The sequence below is a fragment of the Lynx canadensis genome, chromosome B2 (genome assembly GCF_007474595.2).
Source record: "Lynx canadensis isolate LIC74 chromosome B2, mLynCan4.pri.v2, whole genome shotgun sequence".
NCBI lineage: Eukaryota > Metazoa > Chordata > Mammalia > Carnivora > Felidae > Lynx > Lynx canadensis.
This window is the reverse complement of record NC_044307.1, coordinates 30,646,770-30,653,697: the sequence shown is the minus strand read 5'-3', so window position 1 is coordinate 30,653,697 and position 6,928 is coordinate 30,646,770. Positions and strand designations below refer to the sequence as shown.

At 51.2% G+C, this 6,928-nt stretch overlaps 1 long non-coding RNA gene and 1 pseudogene across 1 annotated transcript; both read right to left on the bottom strand.

The window, feature by feature from the left end:
* Positions 1-804: 804 nt before the first annotated feature.
* Positions 805-3,487, bottom strand: LOC115513712 (annotated as a pseudogene).
* Positions 3,488-3,887: 400 nt separating this feature from the next.
* On the bottom strand, positions 3,888-6,331 carry LOC115513719. The gene is made up of 4 exons (XR_003968791.1): positions 6,011-6,331; positions 4,256-4,323; positions 4,080-4,149; positions 3,888-3,947 (listed from the first exon to the last, which is right to left on the bottom strand). It is a non-coding gene; the product is annotated as an uncharacterized LOC115513719 (long non-coding RNA).
* Positions 6,332-6,928: the final 597 nt, after the last annotated feature.

Below are 6,928 nucleotides of genomic sequence, written 5' to 3'. Positions count from 1 at the left end.
ATGCATTCACACTGGAATTTCCATGGTCTGGAAAGACCTTGCCCCAGACAATCTCATGGATAATTCCTGGGTCCATCAAATTTTTTCTCAAAGCTCACCTTTTTAGGGAGGTCCACAGGGAGCACCCAAATTAAAACAGCCATCTCTTGGCAGAAGACATGAATAGATGTTTTTCCAAAGAGTACAGATGACCAACAGACACGTGAAAAGATGCTCAATGTCACTCATCACTAGGGAAATACAAATCAAAACCACAATGAGTTATCTATCACCCCACACGTGTCAGAATGGCTAAAATAAAAAACACAAGAAATAACAAGTGTTGGCAAACAAGGATGTGGAGAAAAAGGAACTCTCGTGCGCTGTTGGTGGGAATGCGCACTGGTGCAGATGCTATGGAAAACAGTATGGAAATTCCTCAAAAAGGTAAAAATAAAATTATCAGATGATCTAGTAATCTTATTACTGGCTATTTACCCAAAGAAAATGAAAACGCTAATTTGAAAACTATATTTATTACAGGCATTATTTACAATAGAAAGTGTCCATCGATAGATAAATGGATAAAGAAGCTGTGGTATATATACACAGGATGGAGGTGGCCCAGCCCCATCTCTGCTGGTGCAGAAAGGCAGGTCAGGGAAGAGAACGCAGGTCAGAGTGGGCAGGGCTCAGGGTGGATGGGCCAGTCTCCCTACTTCCTCTCATTATGCTAATAGGAACACACACACATTCAGATGCCCTTTGCAGAAAGAGAAGTCAGGGACACCGATGGCACAAGGCGGGAAAGCAAACAAATCTTGTTATCACTCAGTCCCCTACAAGGCTGCTGGCTCACACTGTGAAAGAAAATAATCATGAACAGATTCAGATCACTCACTGTAAGTGGTGACAATCTCACCCCACTGCATGCTCAAAACGTCTCACTCAAAGAATTCTCATAACCCAGTCGTGTTCCCTCTGTCCAACCCCTCCCCACCTGAGGTCCTCCAGGATCTTACTTTAGGAGCCATGGGAGACACTTCAGAGCCCTGGGTACGGTCACTGTCCGGGTTAATACAAACAGGATGTGGTCAGGAGATGAGACTAAAGGAGGAGCTATGGAGTGGGTGAGCTCCCCATGGGATCCTGTCTACACTATCCCAGGGTCTCAGGGATGACCCCCTCCATACTTACTTGCAGACTGAGTGTAGCTGCCTCCTTTTCCACCTGTAGGAAGAAAACACCGTGTTTGAGGCCATTTAGGAGGCAGGGCCATGAGGTCCTAGATCTAGTTCTGAACCCCAGAGAAACTTCCAGAACTGTGGCTACAGATTGAGGGCAGGATCAGGAAACATGAAGAAAGTACCTGTGTGGGGAATGGACAAACCGCCCTCCTATAGTCTGTCCTCAGCAGGGGCCTTCCTCTCTGTCCTATGACTGCTGTGAATCAGGTCCCCATCACCAGATTCATCAAGGTGAAACATTTGTCCTTCATTTTCACGTGTTTTACTAAGAAGAAATTGTTAGCATTCCACTCCACACTGGACTAGCACATGTGTGTGGGTGGTACTTCCCATTAAGTGGGATAGGAAAACTCAGAGTATAGCCTCTCCCTACCTGAGTGCTTCTTTCTCCAGATCACAGCTCTAACCAGCACAGTAACCACAGGAGAACCAGACCAGCAACGATGTCCATGATGAGAGGAGGAGGCTCTGGGAGAGAAGGGAGGGACCCTGTACCCCAGGCATAAGCCCCTACCTTGCTGAAGTTCTTCAGAAGGGACATCTCCCCGAGAAGAGGCTCTGTGCCCAGGTTTCCCTCCTTACCCCATCTCAGGTCGACAGGCTCCTGTAGCCCCTCGTGCCGCACATGGCATGTGTATCTCTGCTCCTCTCCAGGGGGCACCACCACAGCCACCAACTTCTGGAAGGTCCAGTCCCCTGCAGGCCTGTGTCCAGAAGCTCTGAGTCCTGGGTCAGGTCCTCCCCATCATGCTGCCAGGGTAGAAGCCTAGGGCCCAGCACCTCAGGATGACATCACTGTCAGAGATGGGGTAGTGGGTTACATGTGTCTTTGGAGGGTCTGAGGAGAAGGGTCAGAAAATAAAAAAAAAAAATTCATGTCTGTCTTGGGCCACTGCAGCAGCATTCATGTGACCATCCTGAGAAAGGACAGTTCAACTGGGGTGGGAGAAGGGAGCAATAACCCAGACACCAGCCTAGGCATAGACATCTTGGATGATCTCTTCTTGTCTGGAAAGTTCTTTAATTAGGACAAGATAGCCTAAGGTAGGAGGCAGATCTGGGGGGGGGGGGGGGGGGCGGAGAAAAAGTATTTCTGGTCCCGACCTGAGGCCCAGTGACTCAGAAAAGCTGGAGTCCGAATTCAAACACATTGGTTTTGGGGTAGAGTACAAAACTCAGAAAGTCCCCATGGTTCCTAAAGCCACTGCCAGAGTCGCTGATCAGTTACTTCAGAGATGGTTTCCCCCTCCATCCCCGAGGGACTGCATTCCTTAATTGTCCAGGGAGAAGCGTGGGCACTCTGGACAGGTTGCTCTTTGGTACCCAGTCTGAACACCAGAGCTGTTTCCTTCCTCTCTCCACCCCTGGAGTGGGGGGCGGGGGGCATTCTGGCATCAGTCCCATTTATCTCTCCTAATAGAGAGACACTGGCCCCAGGCTGAGGGAAGACTGGGGAAGTTCCTTGACCCCTCGTCCCTGCGAGCTGCGGCATCTGCTCTCTGTTCTGCAGGTGCCTACGGAGACCCTCCACCCACTCTCCGTCCAGGTGGTTCCTGCAGCCCTCGGCCACACCGGCCACTTCCCACTTGAGGCGGGTGATCTGCCGGGTGAGGAGCGCAGGTCCTTGCTCAGGGCCCGTAATCCGCGCCGTTCTTGGAGAATTGACTGTACCCGCGGGGGACCCGCCTGTCCCGCCCCACTTCTCATCCAGAAAGCCCCAGTCCCGGTGAGACCCTGGTCCCGCCCCCGCGAGAAATCCCTGGGTTGTTCTTGAACTGAGCCTGTTCAGCTTAAATTGGAAATAAAACCCGAGCAAGCCCTCTGGGCTCTTTCCCGGTCTAGGGGCTTGTCGGTGGACCTCGGGGTGACCTTCGGACTTGGAAATAAGGGCGGACATTGGGATGGGGGTCGTGACCTGGACTCGGGCCCGCTCACCGGACTCGCTCTGGTTGTAGTAGCCGCGCGTGTTCTGCAGGCTCACTCGGAAAATCTGAGCGTTGTCTTTGTAAATCAGCGTCTGCTCGTCCCAATACTCCCGCCCCTCCTGCTCCATCCACTGCGCCCGCGGCTCCATCCTCGGATTCGGGGCGTCGCTGTCGAACCGCACGAACTGCGTGTCGTCCACGTAGCCCACGGAGATGAAGCGGGGCTCCCCGAGGCCGGGCCGGGACATCGCGGTGTGGAAATACCGCAGGGAGTGGGAGCCTGCGGACGCGGAGGGGCTGAGACCCCGCCCGACCCTCCTCCCCGCGCGGGGCCCACGTCCCAGGGGGAGTCGGCCGGGAGGGCAGGGGGAGGAGGATCTGAGTGGGTGAGAGCGGGGCCTAATCTGGGAGGGACGGGGGAGGACAGGTGGGGGGTGGGCAAGGGGCAGGTGCTGGTCTGGGGTCGGGGCGGCGGACAGTCGCCTTCCCCGGGGTCCTGCATCCCCGCGGGCGGTCCCCGCGCTCCTGCCCCGCAGAGGCCCTTTCCTCCCGACCCCGCAGTCACCCGCCCAGGTCGCGGTAAGGAGTAGGCTTCCCGAGAACAGGAGGAGGACGGGTTGTGGGGTCCATGCAGCAGACCCTCGGGGCCTTGGGAAAAGCTGAACGGAGCCTGTTCCCGAGAATTTTGTATGCGGCAACAGCGGTGACGCTAATTGTTTCTCTAAAACGGGAAACTCAATGGGAGTGGGCACTGGGCTTCCGTCATCAGTATCCAGGCAGGAGGACGTGACCCAGACTGTGAGAAGGAGAAGTAAAACCAGGGGAGTTAAGGACTCCCTAACCCTGGCCTTCCCTGCGCCAGACACCGCCCTCGTGAGGGTACACGAAGAGTCAGGCCCTCCCGGGAGTTCTGAGACTTTGTCCTGACCTCTCTCCGCATGCACGGTGGTCAGGTGACGTTGTCATCCTGTCTTCCTGAGTCCTGGCCCAGGGGCTGTCTGAGGAAAACAGGGAAAGACGCACAGGCTGGGCTCAACTCCTTTTCCTGCACAGTCCTTTCCGGAATATTCGCTGAACTGGATTCTCTTACCTCCTACCCCTTACCTTTCTTCCTCTGGATTATTCTAGAAAACTCACTCCCAGGGAATTCGATACAAGAGAATGAGCTCACCCTGGGGACAGAAAAGGAGGGACAGAGGTTTTCTCTTTAGACATGGAGAAGCTGTACCTGATTCCAGTTTCCTTCTTGTTGATTAACGCTAGTGGTAGCACAATGTTGGTAACAACTGAACATCAGGAATCTAAACTGTAAATGTGATTTTGGCCCCACCCTACAGAAAAGTGACCATCCAGCACAGCAGTCAGGCTCACAAAGCTCTTCAGTTTTCCCAAACAATATATCAGTGACTCCTGTGTTTTATTCATTTTTGAAAGACAGAGAGAGAGCACAAGCAGGGGTGGGGTGGAGAGAGAGGGGGGACACAGAATCCAAAGCAGGCTCCAGGCTGTCAGCACAGAGCCTGACACAGGGCTCAAACTCACAAACCGTGAGGTTATGACCTGAGCCAAAGTCAGATGCTCAACCGACTGAACCACCCAGGGGGCCCTGACTCCTGTGTTTTAACATGACCTTCATTCCATAGCCCCAAGATTATCTGTGTGAATGCTGGACATTTCCTCAGTCCATGGATGCACAACTGTTATGTATATTTCCGCTGGAAGAGTGGGCAAGCTATAATCGCCTCCCAGTTGCAAGTGTTCAGTGCAGCCAGATGCCCTTCACCAGTGTTCTCCCATTTCCTGTGTTTGAATTAATACTTAAATTATGTGCATATTGTTGGGGCACTTGGTATTCTTTTCTTTACCCTGAATATCATAAGGAGGCAATGGGTTTTCAGGGAGCCCCCAGAGTATAGTAAATTGTAGATGCAAAGAATGTCTTGCTACATCCTGTAGATAGAGATTTATTAAAAATCTGTATAACAATGTATTTAAATCTGAGAATTCCACTGCTTAGAATTCTTTCCCTCTGCTTCTTTTCCTCACCCTGTGCCTGCAGCCCTTCTCTCTGTCTCTCTCATCCCTCAGGCCCTCTCCTCCCCTTAGTCTCCACCATCCTGTCCCTCCTGGATTGTGGCCCTGGTGCCCTGCATCACCTGCCACCTGGGGCTCTTCTCCCCACAGGGGAGTCTAATGTCCTGCTAATGTGAGTCAGCGGTCTTGCTAATATGAGTCAGGTCACATCATGTGTTCACTGAAAATGTTCCAGTGGCTCCGTCTCACTCTTGAGAAGCCTCTAGAATGTAGGGCACATGAGCACAGGGGCTTTGGGCTATTTTGGTGAAAGCTGTCTCCCCACATAGAAAGCCATTCCTGGTGTATAGTAGGCTCTAAATTAATTGTTGTTGAATGAATGAATGAAATGTGACTATTAGTATTTAATTGCATCACATAAAAATCATAAAATGAAAAATACATAAGCAAAAATAAGGAAAGTTAAAAAAATTTTTTTAAGTTTTTATTTTTGAAGGAGAGAGAGAGACAGAGCATGAGTTGGGGGGAGGAGCAGGGAGAGAGGGAGACACAGAATTGGAAGCAGGCTCCAGGCTCTAAGCTGTCAGCACAGAGAGCCTGATGTGGGGCTCGAACCCACAAACCGTGAGATCATGACCTGAGCTGAAGTTGGACGCCTAACTGACTGAGCCACCCAGGCACCCCAAGGAAAGATTTTATTTCATCCATCTAGTGTGCATGAAGTTTCATAAATTCATTCCAGGGGCAAGACCTCTATGTACACTTGAGGCTGTGCAGTGGTTTTCTATTGCCGCAGAACAAATTCCCACAACCATAGTGACTTACGACAGCAGCCATCCATGTGTCCCAGTTTTGCAGGTCAGCAATCCAGTGTGATGCTGATGGTTCTCTCCGGTGTGTCACAGGCAGTGTTTGCACCTAGCGCTCAACATCCCCTCCAAGCTTGAACAGAGCTGTTGGCAGAATTCCATTTCCTGGAGCTGGAGGACTGCGGTCCTCCCCCTGCAAGGGTTCACTTCCTTGCACAATGTCAGTGGGATGCTGCTGTCAGCTCCTGTGGCCACCAGCACTGCTTGCCTGGTGGTCCCTTCCATGGTCAAGGCCTCCCTTGGGGTGCCTGGGTGGCTCAGTCAGTTAAGCGGCTGACTTCAGCTCAGGTCATGTGATCTTGCTCAGGTTCATGAGTTCAAGCTCTGCATCAGACTCTGTGCTGACAGCTCAGAGCCTGGAGCCTGCTTTAGATGCTGTGTCTCCCTCTGTCTCTGCCCCTCCCTGCTCATGCTCTGTATTCTTTCTCCCAAAAATTAAAAACAAAACAAAACAAAAAAACCTTTTTAAAATAAAATAAAAATTAAAAAGGGCCTCCCTCACCCTGAGTCCTGCTCATTCAGCCAGGCCTTCACTCAGGAAGAACTCCATCCTATTAAGGGCTCACCTGATGAGGTCAGGATTACTCACAATAACCCTCCAGTTTTAATTCAGCTGATATGACCCTTAACTGCGCATGCAAAGTCCATTCACACTAGCACCTGGATTAATGTTTGATCCAACAACTGGGAGAATATGAACAACCTGAGGTTGGTTAGGGCAGCCATCTTGGAATCTGCCCGAGACAGCCTGGTTCTTCCTTTTTCTCTAATTGGATCACAGTCAGAGACCAAAGTCCAAATAAATAGATTGTTTGAATGTTAATAGTATGTATTCTGTCCCCTTAGATATAGATATTCTTCTTAAATCTTAAAA